General features: G+C 38.3%; 1 protein-coding gene across 5 annotated transcripts in view; it reads left to right on the top strand.

Annotated features, from left to right (window-relative positions):
- Window positions 1–8666: 8666 nt before the first annotated feature.
- The window catches only part of RABGAP1L (RAB GTPase activating protein 1 like), an 891828-nt gene continuing 875280 nt past the window's right edge, over window positions 8667–25214 (top strand). For 4 of the 5 annotated variants that reach the window (XM_037825297.1, XM_037825300.1, XM_037825299.1 and 1 more), the window contains exon 1: window positions 8667–8807. The gene's annotated coding sequence lies outside the window, so the exon portion shown is untranslated. The remainder of the gene's footprint in view (window positions 8808–25214) is intronic. The other variant, XM_037825298.1, reaches the window with a different exon arrangement.

Here is a 25214-nt window from a genome sequence, read left to right as displayed (position 1 = left end):
TCCTTTAGAGAAATATCGTGATGTATTTATGGGTGAAATGATATGAGTTCTGTCATTGCTTAAAAATAATCCACATGGAGTAGGGGGTGGGGTGGGAAGATGGGCCATAGGTTGATAATTGTTAAAGCCAGGTTATAGAGCTAGAGGATTCATTATGCTAGTCTCTGTACTTTCTATGTGTTTAAATATTTTTGATATATGAAGTTAAAACAAACCCTGGGCTCCATCCCAGGGTTACTGAATCAGAACCTTTTAGGAGTTGAACATAGAATTCAGCATTTTTTATGAACATCCAAGGTGATTTTGCTGTAGATTAAAGAGGATCACTGCTCTGGGTATCTAGTGGGGGTGGTGGTGGTGTGACAGTTGTGATATAGTCTCTGTATGGCTTTTGTATTATTCTTGCATCTGTCCTATAAGTTTGAAATTATTTCAAAATAAAAAGTTCAAGGTGGGAAAAAAAAAAAGAGGATCACCGTCCCAGACCAAAGAAAAGGACTTTGATGGTGAGATGAATTTCAGGCATTTCAGACACTATTAGGTATGGGAAAATCATTCTTTGGTAGGTGTCTATACTAGTTTCCTACGGCTGCTTTAACAAAGTAGCACAAACTGAGTGGCTTAAAACAACAGAAATTTAGTTGTTCATGGCTGTTCTGGAGTCTAGAAGACTGAAATCGAGGTGTTTGCAGAGCCAAGCTCACTCTGAACCCTCTAGGGCAGGATCTTTCCTTGCCTCTTTCAACTTCTGGTAGCCGCAGGCATTCCTTGACCCGTAGGCATATGGCTCCAATCTCTGCCTCCCTCATCATATGGTGTGCTTCCTGTCTATGACTGTGTTTCTGTGTCCAAATTTCCCTCTTTTTATAAGAACACCAGCAATATTGGATTTAGGGCCTACCGTAATCCAGTAGAATCTCATTTTAACTAATTACGCCTGCAAAGACACTATTTCCAAAAAAGTTCCATTCTGAGGTTCTGGATAGACATGAGTTTCTGGGGGACACTATTCAACCCAGTCCAATCAATGTTCTTTTTTTAAAAACTTTTTATTTTGAAACAATTTCAAACTTACAGGAGAGTTAGAAAAATAATAGAATCCCCATACAGAAAACTCCAACATACACCCACCCAGATCCACCAATTTTAACATTTTCCCCCTTAACCATTTTTTTCTCCCTCCCTCCCTCCCTCCCTCCCTCCCTCCCTTCCTTCCCTCCTTCAGTTCTTTCTTCCTTCCATCTATCATCTATCAATTTATCTATCTATCTAATTTCTGAACATTTAAGAGCAGGTTGCACACATACTCATTGAACACTTAATACTTCCATGTAATTTCCCACAAACAAGGATATTCAATTTACCTTAAGTAATTGAACCTTAAGTTCAAGAAATTTAACATTTATACAAAGCTTACATTCTATATTCTAATTTTTTCTTATATTCCAATGATATCTTTTTGAGCCTTTTCTTTTCCATTCTTGGATCCCATCCAGTATCTCTTTAGTTTGTCCTTTTTTTTTTTAATTGTGGAATATATATATATATATATATATATATATATATATATACACATATATAAAATAAATCTTCTCATCCCAATCCTTCACAGGCATACCATTTTTGTGAGATTAATCATATACACCGTATCATAGTACCCTCACCACCATCCATTACTAGGACTTTCTCTTCACACCAAACAGAAACCCTGCATTCACTTTGCATTAACCCCCTGTTGCCTCTGCCCCCACCTCTGGTAACTTGTACTCTACTTTTGGTATATGTGAGTTTGCATATTTTCTGATACTTTCTTTGTGGTTATCATGGGGCTTAACTTTAACGACCTAAATCTATAATAATCTCGTTTTCTCTTTTGGAGACACGGAAGGTTCCCTGGCTTGATAGGCTATACAGCGGGGCCACTTCCTAGCCTTGGAAGCCTGAAGGTGGGCACCAGTCTGGGAAAAGGCCAAAGCATTGCATGCCTGAAGGCAGGCACCAATTTAGATAAGGGCTCCTTGCCGGGCTCCTTCTGTGCTCGTGTCTCCTGCTCCTGCTGTCCCCTGTCTAGCCCCAAAGACGTTGTCCCTTGAGATCAAAGACACGCAATCACACCTAATGGCTTTAGAAAAAATGTACCCTCCCTGAAATACCTGAGAACAGTCACATAGGAAACTACCTTGTATGCTATAAAAACCTGTAGAAATGAGTAGAATAAAACTTTCTTTTGCATGAACACAGAGATGGAGTAGGCTCCCTTCTTTCACATTCTCTGATACCAACTTAGCTTCAGTAGCACACACAAACTGTGTTCCTGTATTCCTCCATCATCCCCGTATTTATGTAGTTCTTGTCACAAATTACATATTTATACATTATGAGTCCCAAACCATTGATTTATCATTACATTTTATGCATTTGCCTTTTAGATCCTGTAAGAAGTAAAAAGTGGAGTTACAAATCAAAAATAAAATAATACTGGTGTTTATATTTACCCAAGTGATTATCTTTCCTGGAGGTCTTTATTTCTTGATGTGGCTTTAGTTAGTTGTCTAGTGTCCTTTCCTTTCTTTAGCATTTCTTGTAGGACTGATCTAGTGGTGATGAAGTCCATCAACTTTTGTTTATGTAGGAATGTCTCAATCTCTCCTTAATTTTTTTTTTTAAATACAGTTTTATTGAGATGTATTCACATATCATACAATCATCCATGGTGTGCAATCAACTGTTCACAGTACCATCATATAGTCGTGCATTCATCACCCCAATCTATTTTTGAACATTTTCCTTATACCAGAAAGAATCAGAATAAGAATAAAAAATAAAAGTAAAAAAGAACACCCGTATCATCCCCCCCATCCCACCCTATTTTTCATTTAGCTTTTGTCCCCATTTATCTACTCATCTATCCATACACTGGATAAAGGGAGTGCAATCCACAAGGTTTTCACAATTATACTGTCACCGCTTGTAATCTATATTTTTATACAATCATCTTCAAGAGTCAAGGCTACTGGGTTGGAGTTTGGTAGTTTCAGGTATTTACTTCTAGCTATTCCAATACATTAAAACCTAAAAAACGTTATCTATATAGTGGATAAGAATGTCCTCCAGAGTGACCTCTCAACTCCATTTGAAATCTCTCAGTGACTGAAGCTTTATTTCATTTCATTTTGCATCCTCCTTTTGGTCAAGAAGATGTTCTCAATCCCATGGTGCTGTGTCCAGATTCATCCTGAGGAGTCATATTCTGTGTTGCCAGGGAGATTTACACCCCTGGGAGTCAGGTCCCACGTAGCGGGGAGGACAGTGAGATCACCTGCCAAGGTGTCTTAGTTAGAGAGAGAGGGCCACATCTGAGCAACAAAGAGGCACTCAGGGGGAGACTCTTAGGCACAATTATGTGCAGGTTTAGCCTCTCCTTTGCAGTAACAAGCTTCATAGGGGCAAGCCCCAAGACTGAGGGCTCAGCATGTCAAGCTGTCAATCCCCAGTGTTTGTGAGAACATCAGCAACAATCCAGGTGAGGAAGTCCAACACCTCCGCATCCTCCCCTAGCTCCTCAGGGGGGCCCTGAATATATATTTTTATTTTCTGCCCAAATTACTTTGGGATGTGTTGCTATTTGACTCTAACCTATACAGACTTACCATATCTCACTTCCTATTCAAAGTTCCATGTAATTGTGGTGTTTGAACAAACTGTAGAAGTAATATTGTTTAGAAAATATAGATCCTACACCAAATAAACATGTCTTCCCTTGGTCTCACATGGAAGTTGAAGTTTTAACACACAGTCAGTTTCAACCTTTACCGTTTGGCCCAATTTGCCCTAATCTTAACCAGAACTGCTTCATTCATATCTCTAATTGAAGTCTGGGCTCTTTTTCAGCTTTTTTTTTTTTTTTAACAGTTGCTGTATCTGTTAATACTGACATTCGTATCTGTCGAGCTCTAGCTCTGAGTTTCAGGTGTCACACAGAAACCCAATGTTCCACAGACCAATCAGGTTGTACACCAAGAGATCAACATCTCAGAGTTTGGAGATAGCCATTACAATTCAGGAATAGATTTGACTACTGTAAGAGCTTACAATCTAGGAACCATTACAATAATCATTTCCCTGTTAGGCTGTGTTCTAAGACTGAATTTTGAGTTTACGCATTGTAGTTAGTCTCTTCTTAATTTTTGAAAGACCGTTTTGCTGGATATAGAATTCTTGGGTTGCAATTTTTTGCTTTTAGCACTTCTAATATGTTGTCCCATTGCCTTCTTGCCTCCATGGCTTCCAATGAGAAATTGGCAAGTAACCTTATTGAAGCTCCCTTGTATGTGACACATTGCTTCTCTCTTGCAGCTTTTAGAACCCCCTCTTTATTTTTGGCATTTGACAGTTTGATTATAACATGGCACAATGTGGATCTGTTGATCCACAGATCTAAACTTGTTTAGAGTTCATTGAGAATCTGGAATGGGTATAATCATGTCCATGCTCTTTTAAAAATTAATTTATTTTTTAAATTATGGTAACATATATACCATATAATTTGCTATTTTATCTATTTTTAAGTGTACAATTCATTGGTATTAATTACATTTACAATGTTGTGCTACCATCACCACTGTCTATTTCCAAAACTCTTTCATCATCCCAAACGGAAATTATGTACCTATCAAGCAATAACTCCCAACAGTATCCTTTTTATTTCTTATCAACTTAGAAAAGTCAGAGGTTAGCTATTCTTTTCCAGTAAGACATTTATGGCTCTTTCTGCTTCTTCTCACGCTGAGGAAATTTTGATCCCTAAATTTATCTCTCTTGATTTTGCTTATATTGTCTTAAAAGGGTGATTATAATATAGGCCCCTTCTATAATGTACACTCAGAATGACTTATCTGTATTACTTGGAATTTCAGCCCTACATGAAGCTGTGAAATATAAAAGTTTGTCTTCTGTATCTTCAACCTCTCTTCTATTATATCCTTTTCTACTTCTGTTTCCACCCTCCTTCAGATGCCCACTGTCTTTTATCCAGTCTTCCCACTATCAAGATACTACTCAAAAACTATCTGTTACACTCATTTATACCAAATTCTTGATTAGAATCAATGAAGTATTCTTCTCAGGGAGAGTTGATTTAAATAGGGCACAGGATTGAGCCAAAGTGTGTGTGTGAGTGTGTAAATTTAGTGATGGATTCTCAGGCATGAGGTAATCTAGTCAAGGAAGGATGTTTTGGGGGTGGTCAAGTTCCTCTCAAGTCCCTCTAAAATCTTACCATCTAGATTGTCACCTACACATCCCATTGGTATGGTGAGATAATGAAACTTTAGCTCTTTCTTCTGCAACATGAATGAAAACATTTAGCTGTGGTTGTAAGTAATAAAAAGCCAAAGTCAAACTTTCTTAAGCAATTAAGGGAATTTATTGGCTTAGAGAACTTGTTAAATCCAGAGGAAAGGGCAGACTTCAGGATTTGAGCTTTTCCATCGTCCATGTGTCATCTTCTTACTCAAGGTGGCTTCCCTCATGGTAGCAAAGTGGTTGCAGTAACTACAGGACTTACATCCACCTATTACATCAATGAAAGAGAGAGAGGGAGAGGGAGAGGAGAGGAAGAGGGAGGCGGGGGGAGAGGGAGGGGAGAGAAAGAGAGAGAGAGAGAGAGAGAGAGAGAGAGAGAGAGAGAGAGAGAGAGATAGAGATAGATAGATAGATAGATAGATAGATATTTTCTCTTCTCCCAAACTTCAAATTCAGGACCTGGGCTTCATTATGACTGAACCAATTTAAACCTGGGTTACTGCCTATCCATGAACAATGGCAGAGTCAAGTGATGTAGCATATATCAGTCAGGGCCTACACCTGGAACCTGGAGCTGGAGATGGGTGTAATTCCATTCAAATCTTAGGCTGTTTTATCATTGCAGAGGGATGGAAATGCAAGCTGGGGAATCAACCAATAATGTCCACTATAAAAGCAACATAATATTCCACTCCATTAAATACCATGGTTTAAACTTTTCCATTATTGTGGAACATTTAACTAGCTTCCAGTTTTTTATATTATGATATTATAAATTGGGTATTGCAGACCTAAATGAGGGAAATAGGCCAGCGTAAGGCACACTAGGGTATCTAGGAACTTTGGCAAAAGAGAGATTGCATGTCCTGTCTAAAGAAGATAGTTACCATCCAGTTGTAGCTGATTGTCACCAGGGAAGAATGTAAGCACACTGTTACCAGATTTTCCAGTTTTTGAAGAGAAGCCTGGGATGCATGTGGAATCTTCTAACTCTCAATTTTTAATTTTTTTAAGGTACCATGCAGGCCAAACAAAACACATTTGTGGTTAGATTTAGATCTGGACCACCAGCTTCTGTCATATTATGAATTGTGCTAGAATATTTTATGATACCCTCCCCAAAAGATGTGAGTTTCAGTCCTTTCATGGGCCAGGGCTGCTGGAATATGCTTAATACAAAGGAAGCCACAGTGGATAGAGAAGTGAGCAGTGTGCACATATATGAAGACTGCTTCATACATTCTTTGGCATGTTCTTAGAATTGTTTTCCTATTGGTAGGGATGAGTTTGCACCAAATCACCTTCACTGTCTCTTATCTAGGTTCTCTTATGACTTGTTTCTTATCTAGGTTCTCTTGTGACATCTCTTATCTAGGTTCTGTGAGAAACAGCTCAGCTTTTGAGAATGTCACATCCTGATTAGAGGTGTGACCTGTAGCCATGGGACAGAACTTTTCTTTTCCCTGTAATAAGCTGGCACATGGATTAATCCTGTGATTGTGATTTAGATGTCATCTTCCATCAGCTAATGATGTCCAGTATTATTGTTTCTAAAGGCATATAGATCTGAATTTGGGGAACACTAAACTTGTTTTAGACTCACCAATTAAAGAAAAATTATTTCCTTTTTTGTGTGTGCTAAGGTTCTTTTTGAGTGCAGATGAGTACTACAGCATCGCCCTTCTTTTCAAAAAGCTTCTCTTCAGTTAGAAATATCAGAAGGCAGAAACTACAGCGTTTTCATCTGGTGACTTCATGTTCTGAGTATAACATTAACAGTACTGTATTTAGTAAAGGCTCAATACTTACTTTTGGATTTTTAAAAATAGTTACTGTGCTTCTCAGGAGATCAATAGCTGATTTGAGTTATTCTAACCTTCATTTTATTAAATATTCATAAAAACTTCCAGCATTTATTGAGTCAAGCTCAGGGCTAGGTAGGCTTTTGGTATATAGAAGTTAACAGAGGATATTCTGGAAAGCAGAACAGCTGGTAGAGGAAGACATAAAATGGATGGTTGCATTATTCTTTATATGTCCCAGCATCTCTAGACATTTAAATTAGGAAAGTGAAAAATGGAACGTAAGAGGGCCTTTTGGACAAATGTCACATTTCTCATGGTAGCTTTAGCTTTTGGATCTGGGAGTGGGAAATGAGGGCATGGGAACTGAAGTGGAACAGAAGAAGGAATTTTATATTAAATATTTCATTTTAGAGCTCAAAGTACTGGACACACACTTAAGTTTTGCTGCTTCATAGTCACGTATTCATGCAATAACATTTATCAAGTACTTTCCATAAGTCGGACACTATGCTAGGCATTAAGTAAGATATAAAAATGAGTGGAGCAGGTATTAGAGGATTCTCTAGTGGGATAAAATATTGCACAAATTAACCTAGAAAATAAGGTTGAATATATTAGTTGCCACAAACCTACAGAAACAAGTACTAAGGAAATTCACAAAATTTACAGGTAACTTCTGGCTGCAGGATCTAGGAAGGAGGACATCCACAGTTCAAGTATCAGTACAATATTTGTAGAGAAAAAGAGTTAGTGGTTATTTTATCTCTACTTAGCTTGTGGTCTTCCAAATCAACTACCCTTGAGGATAAAAAAATGTAAATGAGGGCCCTTTTCCTTCATATAAACACATAATAGCACCGTGTGGTTTCCTGCTCATTTGCCGTAAGTGACTTCCCTCTTCAATCTCCCGAGCGCCACAGAACTAATCAACAAGACAAGGGAGAACTTCCTAAGCACGCAGACACTTTGGAAGGGGCACGGAAAGAGTAACTGACAAAAAAAGTTAATACTTTAAAAAGTGATTGGGATTACTGGGCATTAAGAATCAGACTATGTAAACCAGATATATGAACAAGAAGATAATGTCCCCCAATTCAATCTAAAAATTCAGTAATCCCTGCGAAGGGCTCCTGCTCGCCTGGGCCGGAGTCTGGGACTCCCCTCACCGAGCCCGCGCGAGTTGGCTCAGGGGAGCGGTGACCCCTTGCGGAGACTTCGGGGGGCGGAGAGCAATTCTCGTCCTTTTCGCGGTCCTTCCTCTAACAACCCTGGTTTTATCAGGTCTAGCTAGCGGACCAACTAACATCTTCACTTAACCGCCCCAAGCCCAAGAGCAGCCAAGCAGGGAGGCGCACGTGAACGCGCCGCCGCCGCCGCCGCCGAACAGCAGGGAGGGCACCTCTCCCTCCAGGAGCGCGCACGGCGCGCCGAGGGCCCGGACGCGCGCGCTCCCGACTCGCCTTCTCCTCGGCCCGCCTTCTCCTCGGCCCGCCCCCTCCCTCGCCTCTTCCTGCTCGTCGCCTCGCTCCCCTCCCCTCTCGGCTCTCTCCGCCCTGCTCCCTCCGCCCCCGCCCCCTCAGGGCTCTGGCGGCAGCTGAGTGAAAGCTACGGGCCGGGCCGCAGAGCGCGGGGCGGCGGATGGGACGCGGGTGCCTGGCAGAGTTGTTGTTCCGGCAGCGCCCGCGGAGACGTGAGGAGGTGAGACGACGGCGGGGTCTTAGAGGCCTGAGGACTGCTCGGCGGCCGAAAGCCGCGGGCCGGAGATATTGGTGGCTGGACTCAGCCAGGGGAGGGTCGGGTTTGGAAACCCGCCCGGGACAGGGATGCAGGGTGACGGAGAGGAGGCACGGGAGCGGGTTCAGGGTTGTCGGCAGCCTCCTGGGCTCCGTGATTGTCTCCCCGGCTGCTCCTCGCGGCCCGGGCGGGCGGGGTGGCGCCCCTCACCTGGGGCCGGGGTGGTGGCTTTGGCGGCCAGCCGCCTCCAGCTGCGGCCCCCTGACATTGCCTCCGCCTCTCGCTGCTGCCTTGTGGCTGCTGCCGGGTTCGCAGTCCCAGCAGCCCTGCGTCCGGAGTGCGTGTGGTTAAGAGTATTTTCTTACCCACACGTAGGCATCTGTTCGTGACCGTGTCTTGCCCTCGCGCTCCCCCTTTCCCCGCCCGGCGCTTTGCTCCGCTCCTGCTGTTGATGCTGTGTTTTGCAGTCTGGGATGGGCAGGGTCCTGGGGCAGATATCTACCTGTAAAGAATGCCTCGCTTCAAAGTTGATCTCCTGGGCCATGACAAACATCCCCTTTCCCCGCCCGAGTTGTGGGTGCTCAGTGTCCTGTTAACTGAGTCAAAGTTTCTGAGACTGGGCTAATACTTTGCACTGGTCGCCAACGGTGCAGGGCTGGGCAGTACGTCAGAATGTGGAAAGGGGCCACCGGCCAGCGGGAGGTGGCCGGGCGCAAGGGGGCTGGACTGAGAGCTCTCGTTTCTGCTCTTTGGGCAGAGTGTCCAGGTGCCTGTGTATTCCCTTTGGACCTCTCAGATAGAGTTATCTTAGAAAATGTACCAAAATTTGGGTGGTCACTTGCAAAAATTCTTGCAAGTGAAGAGAAACGCAGATCTCACGCTAGGGTTAAGGAGAACTTCCGTTTGCTTGGCAGCTTTCAGCGCTAACTGGAAACTGATTTCCAGGCCTGCATATTCCATACTGGAAGGTTTAGGAATCTTTGATACATTTAAATTTTCTTGGACATGATGGGTGGAGGTAGTTGCTTGTTACATTTCTGAAAATATAATTTCACAGAAACCTTCTGACTTTTTTCATAATAGCGTTTATATATGGCTTCTGCTTCACTTCTGTAGAATATCCAGCAGTTTTGATGTCAGAAGATACGGATGAAATTTGCTTTTGTTCAAATTGGAAGAGGATTTTGCTCATGTGAAATACTTGTCAACAAAGTTCTAGCACTGGAAAACTGGCCAGTGATTCCTTGTCTCAATAGAGCCCCACATGTAGCTGAGAATGAGACTGCAAAGGAGAAAAGCTAGAAAATCATCAAATTGTGTTAAGTGGTTTACCTGCTTGGGAGTTGAGCCAAGATTTTGAGTTAGACTGGTGTCTATACTAAATCAGTTCAAGATGTGCTGTGATATTATGTATTAAGTCACCTAGGGGAGAAGCAGATGTAGTAGAGCAGTGCTTCTATGTGAACATACTTATATAGCCTACACTGTACAATAGAAATCTGGAAACAAGATACTAGGTCCCAGTACTATTGGGACATATAAGACTAAACCAACCAACATTAAGAAGTGTGACTGCAAATGTATGAAGCTTTTTTTTTTTTACATGAGTTATTTGATGGGAATTTCCACACTTTTTCCTTTGATAATTGTTTTATGATTCATATAATTTTCTTAAAATTTTTTATTAGAGAAGTTGCAGGTTTACAGAAAAATCGTGCAGAAAGTACAGTGCTCCCATGTACTCCCCGCACAGTTTTCCCTATTATTAACATTTTGAGTTAGTGTAGTACTTTTGTTACAATTGATGAAACAATATTATTATATTATTAACTATAGTCCGTGGTTTACATTAGGATTCACTCTTTGTTTTGTACTGTTCTATGCATTTTAAAACAATTTTTATTCTTATAACATAAACAACTTAAAATTTCCCGTTTTAACAACTTTTAAGTATAGAATTCAGTTGTGTTAAATACATTCACAATGTTGTGCTACCATCACTAACTATCACGGATCGTTGTCTTTTCATTATAGTAGTTATGTTTTTATTTGAATGAAAGACTTTTATTAGGTATGTGAAATAGGAATTTTTATGTTTATCAACTCACCAGTTCTAAATTTGTTGCTTCTAAAACCTTATGCTTAATTTTTTTTCTTTGCCTTAACCCAAACTTAAAATCACTCAATTACCGTATGTTTACTTGAACTTTGAGATGATACAGCATTAAAGCTGAAAGTCCTTTTATCCATTCACTTAGAGTAGTTTGAGGAAGGAATTCTGTTGTGCCAAGTAAAAATATTATGTGTGGGAGACATCCGGCTTCCAGAGATTGACTTTGAAGAGACTAGTAGCTAAGTAGCAAAAATTTCTTGCATTGTGGGCATAAAACTGGGACCAAATTACATCTACCATTGTCTTGTTGATGTGGTGTGGCTGGATAGAATGCGTTTGGAGAATGAAGTATAGATACTGTAGCCTATCCAGTTCCCGGACACAGAGCTTTTTTGCCATGTCTCACAAGTTTTAATGAATTGTTACATGTGTACAGCTCTTGCCTTTTATATATGGGTCACCCACTGGGTCTGAGGATGAACAGTAGCCCAAGGCTGTACCAACTGCTGGTACTTAAAAGACAGCTGAGGAATTTCTTATGGAAAAAACTCTTATAATCATTTGCCACCACAAACAGTGGAGGTATAAGTACAGACTTGAGACTGATTTTATTGTAAAACATACTCAATTTTTAAGGAGAGTTTTTATATTGAGAATTTGGAGAAAACATGGCTTGACTTGACTCTTGGCTTTTCAGAATGGGGAATAAGTTTCACTTTATGATCAGAATTTGAAATTAGGTATAAGTTTGTGAAATTGGGTATAAGTTTATTAGGATCATGGATCCTAATAAGGAAGATTTAATGCAGTTAAGCAGAACTTGAATCGCAACATTCTACTTTCCATGTATCATTTACTTTCATATTGTACTTATTCAACAAACAGGATGCCATATTATTATTTGAGTATAGCAAGTTTGTGCTCATGCTAACTCTTTTTTTAGGTGTAAGTTTTGGGGATTTTCCTGGGAAACTTCCTGGTATACATTCAGTTGATTTGGAGTTAGAGAGATTTAGGCTAAGATTAATAGTGTATTTGAAATTCTGAGCCTTGTTTTCTAAATAGCCTCAAAAATGGAAAATAATTCTTTGTAAACATGCATGAAAAATTTGGTTACAGACTGTGTTGTTGTGATAGACATAGTACAGCCAAAAATATATTCAAGAACTTACTCCCTGCTTACCCAGTTTAGTAAGCTTAAACAAGAAATTATTTTTTTTTCTGTAAAAGCCTGATTTCTCCACTATATCAAGTCTAATGGCTGTTTGCTCTGCCATCTTCCCTCTGCCTATTCTAAATTCAACAAATAGTACACATCTCTAGTTCATGGCAAAAATTTAATTCCAGTAGAGAATTCTTAGTAATGGGCGTCTTGTTGAGGGATGCAAGCTTATTCCAGGGGAATTTTTACTGGGAAACAGCAGGTATGGAAAATATAGTTTTTTATAGCTCTGGTATTCTCTGTATCCTGGGTTCTCAATGGGGAGGAGGCATGAGCACAAAAGTGTCAGAATTATTTGGATTATTATTTTTTTCATACTGTACAGTTCCTCCTTCTGTTCCTCTCAACCCTTTGCTAGTGAGTCATTGTTACTAGTAGGAATGTGTTGTGTCCCTAAGGTGAGTGGGGTTGAACAAAGACTGAGAACCTAGACCCTGGGCCCTTGGCCCTTGGCTGATACTTTCTAAGCCAAATTTCCACTCCCTGTAATATGCCTTCTGGTGATATCAGCTGACTTCTCTGTTATTCTTGTTTTTGAGGCTGAAGAGAAATATGAATTGTGGTGGAAAAGAGACTAACTATCCAAGAATAAGATGATTGAAGTATAGTACACATGGAAGAGACTAGGAGATTGTTTAGCTGAACATTTATCAAACTTTTTGACTGTGACCTGCAGTTAGAAATACATTTATATCCTGAGCTAGTGTACGCGTACACATACACATACTTGAAGTTGGAAAAATTTGGCGAAACCATACTTATATTTTCAGTGCTGTGCTGGAACTCACTCATATTGGCATGCAATAGCAATTGTGTACATATCTTCCCAAGCGACATCATGTTTATAGCTTGAAATTGACCACCGTGGGAATATTTATACCTTACTCCAGGGAAATCAGCAAATGATACAATTCAGGGTTTTCTCCCCCTTTTGATAGCCAGTTGCTACACATTTACAGCACACTACACCTATAACATACCTTATTTTCTGTTCTATTTCATTTCATTTTAAAAAAATGCTGGGGTTTTGACCCCCAAATTTATTTTATATCTTGTTAATAGATAACATTTATATGTAGTCTGAAAAACTGGTTTAGCCCAACCCTTCACTTTGTAGATGCACATGTTAAAAGCCTAAAGTCCAAGGTCATAAAGCTAGTTATTAGCAAAGCCAGGTCTCCATACTTCTAATCTAATGTTGTTGCTACTGGACTTCTGTCTTTTAACCCACGCCATTCATTTAGCTGAGCTGGAGTGCTTACTGTGTGCAAGGCATTGTGTTAAGCAGTTTGAATAGATATGAATAAGGCATGAATCTTAACTTGGAGGGTTTCATGCTTATGGGGGCTAAAATATGGAAAAAAGATAATGTAAAGCAGAAAGCAATGGGTGGTAAAAAGATACAGATAAGGCTCTATAAGAATTTAGAGGAGGGAGAGATTACCTTTAGTTGTAAGGATAAGGGAAGAGATGACATTTGAACTGTGCTTTGAAGAATAAATAGGATTGGATATGTGGAAATAGGACGAATAGAATGGATAGAAAGGCCTGTCTGGGAGAGGGACTAGCGTGATCAAAGGCAGTAAGGCATGGAAGGGGAAAAGTGAGTAGTGAAAGAGCAAGGCAAGAAAGGTCAGTTAGTACCAGATGTATTAAGAGCCTTGAATGCCGGTTTTCCTTTCTGCTTTTCAGTTTATCTTTCATTTTTATCTGTGTAGTCATCTAGTACTTTTTAATATTAAATAAGCTTTATATGCTGTGCCCCTGATTAAAATATGTTTGAAAATAACCTTAGAGTAAGTGCTGAAGGGAAAAAATTATTAGTGCTAGGGAAGCAACCTTGAGTTTACCAATCCTAAAACTGTAGAAAAAGGAAAATATTTTCTTTGTAAGGAGATACCAGTGTTTTTTGTTTTGCTGAGTAGACAGCATCAAATTGGCTGTAGCAGTAGGAAGCAGTTTTGAAAGTCTTTTCAAAGGGTTTTCTAAACTGTTATTTCTAAATGATTGGATCTTAATTTTCAGAGGCAGGTCTGGTTCAGGCAGAAAGGCAGTTTATACAGATCCACAGCTGAACAAACTAGCTTTCAAAATTTGTGGCAACAAGTCTGGGTATATCATACCAAATCCAGTTGTGAAGAATTGATGGATTCTTTATTAAAAGAACTTTCTTGGATTTCGGCATTAATGTGTTTGACAGCCTGTATGACTAAGGGTGTTTTGAAGTCTTGGACGGAGCTTACCTTGTTCCACAGGGGAATTGGGTTGTTAGAAATGAAGAAAAGTGACAGTAAGCTGTGTCTGTTAGTCAGGTTAAACTGCACTGGTGGCAGTTACGTAAGGTTTTGTCTGCTGGTGATTTCACACTTACTGCTTCTAATTAAAATGATGCACAATTTGCTTCTTTTTGACCCACCGGTTCTGTAAAGGTAAATGCCCTCTTAGAGTGTTGCCCAGGTAGCACTACCTACGGAGAATGTTTAATATCTCATCACTCAAGTGTGTGGAAAATTTTGGTAATCTTGATAATGAAGTTGCTGTAATAAATAACTGCTTTGTTGGTAAAAAGCTGGGCATCTTGTGGATGGTTAAAAAGAGGTTTTTGGATGAAGCTTGAGTTCAACATAAATATGAATTATGTCTTCTTGTACTGTTTTCACTATTTATTTAAGCTTCTTATATGTAGACTGTGTTGTTCTGTCATTTTAGAAGGTTTCAGCCCTTTCATATGAGCTGTTGCACAAGATAGCACACCCTAAATGATATGATAAGAGTTCACATGCACCATACCTCAGATACCTCACACCAGTTGAATGGAGTAGCTAATCATGTCAGCACAGGTCCCCTACCCCATGCCTTTTTGAGACATGTCACGTTTCACAGATTGTGGTTATTAGAATCCTTCCAACATTTTTTGCCACCATTTTTTTGGTGCAAACTGTGATGTTGGTATCCTTAATTTAAACAATGCAAACATTTTCTAAAGACACACGCACACACACACACCATTAGTGGTGTAAATTTGTAGTGAAAATGTAGTCTACCTGGCAAATGACTTAAAAAAAGACAGTGAAGACAGTGGTCTTGAAGGCTATCATGTGAAGCATTCACATATATGAAAGGGATACTAACCCAAAAGGATTTCTTATGTCACATTTCCAGGAAAGGAGCACATTTTACAAAGCAAGTGTAGAATTTATTCATGTTCCAGTGAGGAATTTCTCAACTCCCCACTCATCCACTGACATATCTATATTCTCCCTCATCTGTAGTAAGCAAATAGGACTTTAAAATCAGACTTCCAGTACAGGGGATTCAAATAACAAAACACTATTTTTAGAAAAAATACAAAACTTTGGTTTAAGTTTTAAAGGTTTAAGAAACATATAACACTAGTTTAAAAAGTAATTATAATAATAACACTCATTTTTGAGAAAATGTATAGAGTGTTTATTCTGTGCTTTAAGATGTATTTATCATTTTGAAGCCTTCAGTTAAGAGCGTTATATAAATGAAGATGGTCAGTAGAGTGGTTATTAGGTATTTTTTGAATAATTTATTTCTCTGTAGTAAATTTATCTTGCTATAACATTTAGAATAGATTACAGTCTTACTTTAGTTTAGTGAAAAATCAACTATGAAAGGGAGCCTATACATGAGCCGGCAGGCAATGAAGTTGTTTTAGAGTAATTTAGTTATTTCAGCAGCTCTTTGCCACGAGACTTCATTCATTTTTTTTATTGGGATTTTACCAAAGCTGGTCTCTCATTAAATGTATTCTTTAATCTGTGACTCATGTTTGCCCTGCTGTCAAGGGTCGTGTTTGGACTAATGAATTCTTTTTTCCCATTTAAAGTGGAAAGCTATTATATGAAATTAATAGTTTAAATTGATTGTTTTATTTATAATTTTTGTTTTTAAATCTTTACACACACATATGTATAAGTAGAGAAAATAATATAATGAGCTCCCATTTCCTTCAGCTTCAACAGTTATCAACTCAGAGCCTATCTTGCTTCATTTGTGTCCCCCAAATCCCAGATATCATCATTTTAACTGGTAAATATTTCAGTATGTATATGAAAATATAAAGACTCTTTTAAAAAAGATGAACATAAATATCACTATGATAAAAAATGAATAATCTTTCAATATCTTCAAATATCCAGCTAAGTTCTAATTTCCTTGATTGTCTCCTAATTTTTTTGCAAAACGGTTTTATTCGCTCACCATACAATCTATCCAGAGTGTACAGTCAGTGGTTCTCAGTATAAACACAGAGCTGTGCTTTCTTCACCACAATTTTAGAACATTTTCATGGCTCCAAAAAAGAAAAACCCCATTCCCCTTATACCCCCCTATTATTGACACTTAGCATCAGTTGTGGTACCTTTGTTATAACTGATGGAAGAACATTAAGATATTGCTGTTAACTATAGTCCATGCTTTGCATTAGGTGTATTTTTTCCCATATACCACCCTATTATTATACTTGGTAATTGTGACATATATTTGTTCTAATTCATGGAAGAACATTCTTGTATTTATACTGTTTTAACTACTTTCATCATCCACAACAGGGTTTACTATGTTATAAAGTCCCTTGTTTCATTCTCTAGCTTTTCTTCTAGTGATATACACATCTCTAAACTTCCCCTTTCAACCACAATCACATACACGATTCAGTGCTGTTATTGACATATGTGATAATTTGCTGCCATCACCTCCATCTATTTCCAAACATTTACAATCAAACTTTTTAAAAAATTCTGTGCAAATTAATCATCAGTTCCCCTTTCTCTATCCTCATTCTATCTCCTGGTATCCTATACTCTAGATTTTAGCTCCATAAATTTGCTCATTATAATTAGTTCATATTAGTGAGATCATACAATATTTGTACTTTTGTGTCTGGCTCTTTCACTCAACATAATGTCCTTAACGTTTATCCAAGTTGTTGCATGCATCAGGACTTCATTCCTTTTTCACCTGAATAAGATTCCAATCATATATATATATTATATATACCAGAATTTATTTATCCATTCATCAGTTGATGGACTCTTGGGTTGTTTCCATTTTTTTGAAATTGTGAATAATGCTGCTATGAATATTGGTGTGAAATGTGTGTTTGTGTCTCTGCTTTTAGTTCTTCTCCGAACATATACCTAGTAGAGGGATTGCCTGATCATATGGCAGTTCTATACCTAGCTTCCTGAGAAAACACCCAAACTGTCTTTCACAGCATCTGTACCATTTTACATTCCCACCAGCCAAGAATAAGTGTTCCTTTTTCTCCACATCCTCTCCAACACTTGTAGTTTTCTGGTTTTTTTAATAGTGGCCATTCTAGTAAGTGTGAAATGATATCTCATTATGGTTTTGATTTGCGTTTCCCTATAGCTAGTGATATAAGCATCTTTTCATGTACTTTTTAGCCATTTGTATATCCTCTTTGGGAAAAGTATCTATTGAAGTCTTTTGCCCATTTTTAAATTGGATTATTGTTTTTTTTTATTGTTGAATTGTAGGATTTCTTTATATATGCTGGATGTTAAACCCTTATCAGATATGTGGTTTCCAAATGTTTTCTCCCATTGAGTAGTAGCCTGTCTTTCCACCTTCTTGACGAAGTCCTTTGATGCACGAAAGTGTTCAGTTTTGAGGTGATCCCATTTATCTATTTTTTCTTTTAATTGCTTGTGCTGTGGGTGTAAGGTCTAGGAAACCACTGCCTACCACAACATCTTGAAGATGCTTCCCTACATTTTCTTTTAGGAATTTTATGTTCCTGGCTCTTATATTTATGCCTTTGATCCATTTTGAGTTAACTTTTGTATAAGGTATGAGATAGGGGTCCTTTTTCATTCTTTTGGATATGGGTATACAGTTCTCCCAGCATTATTTGTTGAAGTGACTGTTCTGTCCCAGTTAAGTGGACTTGGCAGCCTTGTCAAAAATCCATTGACCATAAATGTGAGGGTCTGTTACTGAACTCTCAGTTTGATTCCATTGATCAGTATATCTATCGTTATGCCAATACCATGATGTTTTGACCACTGTAGCTTTGTAATATGCTTTAAAGTCAGGAAGTGTGAGTCCTCCAACTTTATTTTTCTTTTTCAGGATGTTTTTGGTTATTGGGAGCCCCTTACCCTTCCAAATAAATTTGGTAATTGGCTTTTACATTTCTGCAAAGTAGGCTGTTAGAATTTTGATTGGGATTATGTTAAATTTGTAAATCAATTTGGGTAGAATTGACATCTTAATGACACTTAGCTTTCCAATCCATGAACATGAAATTTCCTTCTATTTATTTAGGTCTTCTTTGATTTCTTTTAACAATGTTTTGTAGTTTTCTGAATATAGGCCCTTTACATCCCTGGTTAAGTTAATTCCTAGGTATTTGATTTTTTTAGTTGCTGTTGAAAATGAAATTTTTTTCTTGATTTCTGCCTCAGCTTGCTCATTACTAGTATATGGAAACACTACTGATTTTTGTGTATTGATCTCATATCCACCACTTTGCTGAACTTGTTTATTAGTGCTAGTAGCTTTATGTGGATTTTCTAGGACTTTCTAAATATAGGATCATGTTGTCTGCAAATAGTGAAAGTTTTACTTCTTCCTTTCTTATTTGGATGCCTTTTATTTCTTTTTCTTGCCAAAATGCTCTAATGAGAACTTCTAGCACAATCTTGAATAGGAGTGGTTTCAGTGGGCACCCTTGTCTTGTTCCCGATCTTACTGGAAAGCTTTTAATCTCTCCCAATTGAGTATGATATTAGCTGTGGGTTTTTCATATATGTCCTTTATCATGTTGAGGAAGTTTCCTTCTATTCCTCTTTTGAAGAGTTTTTATCAAGAAATTATGCTGAATTTTATCTAATGCCTTTTCTCATTGATCAAGATGATCATGTGGTATTCTGGTTTGCTAGAGCTGCTGTTAAGCAAAATATCAGAAATGGATTGGCTTTTACAAAGGGGATGTACTAGGTTTCAAATTTATAGTTATAAAGCCATAAAAGTGTCCATACTCAGGCATCAACAAGAGGATACCCTTACTGAAGAACGGCCGATGGCATCAGAACACCTCTGTTGGCTGGGAAGGCATGAGGCTGGAATCTGCTTGTCCTTTGTTCCTGGGTTGTGTTTCAAAATGGCTTTCTCCAAAATGTCTCTGGGTTCTGTCTTTGTTCCTCTCTCTTAGCTCCTGTGTGTCCTTGCTTCTTTTTCCCAGGTCATTTCTCTATAAGCATCTGGGGGTCCTCTCTTAGCTTCTCTGGGGCAAACTCGGGGCAAACATCCTTCTGTTTGCATCTCCAAGTGTCTCCAAGTGTCAGTGTCTGTGTTGGCTCTTGAGCTTTCTTAAGTACTCCAGTAAACTAATCAAGTCCCACCCTGAGTGGGTGTGGTCCACACCTCCTTAATCAAAGGTGTCACTCACAGTTGAGTGAGTCACATCTCCATGGAAACACTCAGTCTAAAGGTTCCACCCTAATCAAAAGACTAATAAGTCTGCTCCCACAAGATTGCATTAAAGAACATGACTTCTGTGGGAGACATAATAGATTCAAACCAGCACGTGGTTTTTTCCCCTTTTTTGTTAATGTGGTCTATTACATTAATTGATATTCTTGTGTTGAACCATCCTTGCATACCTGGAGTAAAACTCACTTAATCATGGTGTATAATTCTTTTAATGTGCTTTTGGGTTTGATTTGCTAGTATTTTGTTAAGGTTTTTTGCATCTGTATTCATAAGAGAAATTGGTGTGTAATTTTGTTTTCTTGTAATATCTTTATCTGGCTTTGGTATTGGGTGTTATTGGCTTCATAGAATGAGTTAGGTAGTGTTCCCTCCTCTTTTTTGTAAGGGTTTATGCAGGATTGGTATATATTCTTCTTGAAATGACTGGTGGGATTCACATGTGAAGCCTTCTGTTCCTGGGCATTTTTTTCTTTTTGTTGTTGTTGTTGAGAGGTTTTGGATGACTGATTCAATCTCTTTACTTGTGATTGGTTTGTTGTGGAGGTCTATTTCTTCTTGAGTCAGTTTAGGTTGCTAGTGTGTTTCTAGGAAATTGTCCATTTCTTCTAGGTTGTCTATTGATGGCATACAATTGTTCATAGTATCCTGTTATGATCCTTTTTATTTCTGTGGGGTCAGTGGTAATGATCCCCCACTCATTTCTGATTTTATTTATTTGTATCTTCTTCCTTTTTATCTTTGTCAGTTTAGCTAAGAGTTTGTCAATTTCATTGATTTTCTCAAAGAATCAACTTTTGGTTTTATTGATTCTATTTTTTTTCAATTCTATTTATTTCTGCTCTAATCTTTGTTGCTTTTTTCCTTCTGTTTGTTTTGGAGTTAGTTTGCTGCTCTTTCTCTAATTCTTCCAGGTGTTCAGTTAGGTTTTTGATTTGAACTCTTCCTTTTTAATGTAGGAGTTTAGGGCTTTAAATTTCCCTCTCAGCACTGCCTTTCCTGCATTTCATAAGTTTTGATATGTTGTGTTCTCCTTTTCATTTGTCTCGAGATATTTACTGATTTCCCTTGCAGTTTCTTCTTTGATCCACTGATTGTTTAAGATTGTGTTTAACCTCCATACATCTGTGGATTTTCCAGTTCTCTGCCTGTTTTTGATTTCCAGCTTCATTCCATTATGCTCAGAGAAAGTGCTTCATATAGTGTCAATCTTTTAAAATTTATTAAGACCTGCCTGTGACCCAACATGTGGTCTATCCTGGAGAGAAAGATCAATGATTACTTGAAGAGAAGAATGTGTATCCTGCTGTATTGGGGTGCAATGTTCTATATCTGTATGTTAGGTCTAGGTTCATTTATCAAATTATTTAGGTTCTCTCTTTCCTTATTGATCCTCTGTTTAGATGTTCTGTCTATTGATGAGAGTGGTGTATTGAAATCTCCAACTATTATTGTAGAGTTGTCTATTACTCCCTTCAGTTTTGCCAATGTTTGCCTCCTGTATTTTGGGGCACCTTGGTTAGGTGCATGGATATTTATGATTATTATTTCTTCTTGGTGAATTGCCCTTTTTATTAATTTATAGTGTCCTGCTTTGTCTCTTACAACATTTTTGCATTCAGTCTATTTTGTCTGATATTATTAAAGCTACCCCAGCTCTTTTTGGTTACTGTTTGTGTGAAATATCTTTTTCCATCTGTTCACTTTCAACCTATTTGTATCCTTGGATCTCAAATGAGTCTCCTGTAGACAGCATATAGATGGATCACATTTTTAAAATCCATTCTGCCAATCTGTGTCCTTTGATTCGGGGGTTTTACCCACTAACATTTAGTGTTATTACTGTATAGGCAGTACTTCAACCATTTTATCCTTTGGCTTTTATTTGTCATATCTTTTTTTTTTTTCTCTCTTTTTATCCTTTCAGTTACCCTTACTGATAATCTTCCTTTCTATACTCCCTTCCAAGCCTCTTTCTCCTGTCTTTTCTTTTTCAGCCTGCAGAACTCCCTTTAGTATTTCTTGTAGGGCAAGTCTCTTATTAGTGAACTTTCTCAGCCTCTGTTTATCTGTGAATATTTTAAACTATTCCCCATTTTTGACGGCTGGTTTTGCCAGATAAAGAATCCTTGGCTGGCATTTTTTCTCTTTTGGTATGTTAAATATATCCCACCACTGCCTTCTCGCCTCCAGGCTTTCTGACGAGAAATTGGCACTGAGACTTACTGGGCATCCCTTGTATGTGGTGATTTGCTTTTCTCTTGCTGCTTTTAGAATTCTCTCTTTATCTTTGGCATTTGACAGTGTGATTAGTATGTGTCTTCAAGTCAGTCTATTCACATTTATTCTGTTTGGAGTATGTTGTGCTTCTTGGATATGCATATTTTTGTCTTTTATAAGAGCTAGAAAATTTTCAGCCATTTTTTCCTAAAATATTCTTTTTGCCCCTTTTCCCTTCTCTTATCCTTTTGGGACACATGATGCATATGTTTGTGTGCTTCATGCTGTCAGTCGATTCCCTGAGACCATTCTTTTCTCTATTTGTTGTTTCCTCTGTTTGATTGCAGATGTCCTGTCTTCTAGGTCACTGATCCTTTCTTCTGCCTATTTAAATCTGTTGTTGCATGCCTGTAGTGTATTTTAAATCTCATCTATTGTGCCTTTCATTCCCATAAGATCTATTATTTTTTTTTGCATGCTTTCAAATTCCTCTTTCCCTCACCCAGTGTCTTCTTAATATCTTTTATCTTTTATCCATATTTTCCTACATCTCCTTGGTTTAGAAGGTTTTTTTGAACATCTTTGATAAATTGTTCCAAATTCTGTATCTCCTATGACTTTTTAATTTGTTCCTTTTACTGGGCCATATCTTCCTCTTTGTTAATATGGCTTGTAATTTTTTTTAATGATATCTGGGCATCTGATTATCTTGATGGATTTCTTCTGAAGGTTAGTTTTTCTCTCTTTTCTAGGATATTGTTGTTCATTGGGTTTGTGTTAAGGCCCTTCTTTGGCAATTGGTTTGTCAGTATTTCCCAGCCCAAACAGGGTCAGATACCTGCATAGGGGACACAGAGCAGATCAAAAGGGCTCTGGGGAGAGGGTCAGGAAGGACTTCAAAAACTGTTTTTTGATTCAGCTTTACAAGGCTGCACTTTCCTGGCATGCCCACCAGGTGGTACTCTTTGCCACAACTCCTTTTGGATGCTTTCCCAAAAGTGTACTTACCTGACCTGCCTGGGAGGTGGTGTTCTTCAGCAACCTATTCTGCTCAGTCCTATGAAGGCAGGCAATTTTTATCCCTTTGCCAGTTTCATGGGTGGAAACAATGGCCCCTGGGGTGCCTGACTGGATGGGGCTAGAACAGTGGTATTCTTCTAAATACTCTGGCCATTAGCTGGGCTGTGTCCCCCTCCGTACCTGGGGTGGAGGACTCCTGTAGCCATCCCAGTCCATAGCAGGGATCAGATTACCTGAAGCTGGTTGCCTCCAGGATGGGATGTGGGTGCTAGGACTTGCAGCAGGAATTACTTATTCACAGTCTCTCACCCCAGTTTCTTCGTCTCTTCATCCCACAGGGATGCTGCACAGAAATCCCCTGGTCTCTTGAGCCCCAGAACAGTTGATTCAGGCAATTTCTGCCTGCCCACTTGCTGCTTTTGGGAGAGGAGTGAGCCCTGAAGCTTCTTCCCTTTTCCACCATTTTCCTGGAAACTAGACCAGTGTTTTGATTTGCCTTTGTCCAAACTTGCTCTGTGCAGAAGTGTATTACTGCTTATCAAAATGATACTGAATGGTAATTTAGTTAATGTCTTCTTCCCTCCATCTGTTTTTTCCTCAATATTTCTAGCATCTACTCTACCACTAGCCCAAGCTTCCTGGCAAAGCCAACAGGAAAATTAAATTGGATACTATTATTATTCAAATCCTAGGACCTTCTATTTGCCAATATTAGAGAGCCCATACCATTTTTCTTCATGAGTTATACAGCTTAATTTTTTCATAATGAGACTAGGCCTCTAAGGTTTTTTGTTTTGTTTTGTTTTGTTTTGTTTTTTTGCATTCTGACATGCATTTTATATTTCTTTTCAGTGTTGTCAGTAGCTTTGATTTTAAGATGAAACGGGTTTCTCCTGTTGTAATTGGTCTAACAAACAAAATACTAATGTCTACCATTTGAGGGTATTAGATAAAGTTCTAAAAAGATACTCTAATTTTGGTAGGTTAGAGAAACCAGTTTCTTTAGCAATTAATGGAATATTTCCCATTTTGGATATAAATTTCATTGCTTGCCTGTAATCATAGTGGAACTTTATTATGTTCTACTGAGAATTTCTTTTCTGAAGAGAGCTTTAGTAATTTTTATACTTTTTGAGAATTTCACTTGTAAGAGGATAATAGTGGCTTTTAGAAATTGTTGGCTAAGAAAAAAAATAGTAGTTAAGGTGCAAATAACAAAAAAATATGTTTTGATTTTGTGGAAGACAATGTAGATCGAGCACAGGACCTACATTCTTGATCCAGTGCTGTTGTGAAATTCATAGAGTAAGTGATTTGGCCACAATTTTGTTTTTGAATAATAATAATAATGAGCTAACATTTATTGAGTTATTGGGTCAGTTATTACATAAGATATTTGCATTATCTAGTTAATCTTTACAACAAATGTATGAGGTGGGAGTTATATCATTCCTAGTTTGTACATGAGGAAATAGGCTGCGAGCCTCCGTAATTTGCTTAACATCATACGGCTCATAGGAGGCAAGCCCTTGTAGTGACTCTTAACTACTACTTCATATTGATGAGTCTGTAAATGAGGATGATAACACTTGCCTTGCCTATTTCATAGAATGGTTATGACAATAAAAAAAGATAAGTTTTATAAAAGAACACCCCAGGTACTATTAATGTCCCTGGTGTTTTTATTAGATAATTTTTGAGAAGCCAGTGAAATCTTTGAAATAGGTAAGTACCTATTCACGTGCTGGTACTTAATATTTTTTGATGACTTCCCCTTAAATTTAAATTTCTGTAATATGTATTTTCAGAAGAGAAATACTTATATTTCTGAAATGGTAATGAAAGTTATTTTTAACTTATGGAATGTTATAACTTTGCAGCTCTTTATAAAGTTGGTTTCATTCTCTGACATTGTTTTATTCAACAAGCATTTATGAAGCTAGAGAAGAGGAGATGAGACAGACTCTGTCATTTAAGAAGTTGACAGTTGTATTGGGGGAAACAGATAGGTATAGTGGAGTGTAGCAAGGATGGGGTCAGCACAGGATGTATCTTGTAGGAAAACTTGAGAGAGCCATGTAATCTGGTCTGGGGTGTCAGGTAAGACTGCCTGGACTTTCTGAGTTTTAAAGAGTGGGAAGGAGTTAGAAATTAAAGAAGGCAGAGGGGCATTTTAGATAGAGGTATGAAAATTCACAATAGTAGCTTTTTACCTATTAAGACCTGAGGGGTAATTCCTCATCTCTTGGAAACATTGCAGAAACCGCCAAATGTATGTCATTTTCTTAAGGAATTCCTTATAAATGAA

The sequence above is a fragment of the Choloepus didactylus genome, chromosome 2 (assembly GCF_015220235.1).
Source record: "Choloepus didactylus isolate mChoDid1 chromosome 2, mChoDid1.pri, whole genome shotgun sequence".
Lineage (NCBI taxonomy): Eukaryota > Metazoa > Chordata > Mammalia > Pilosa > Megalonychidae > Choloepus > Choloepus didactylus.
Note: the sequence above shows the minus strand (reverse complement) of the source record. Positions and strands in the feature narration are given on the sequence as shown.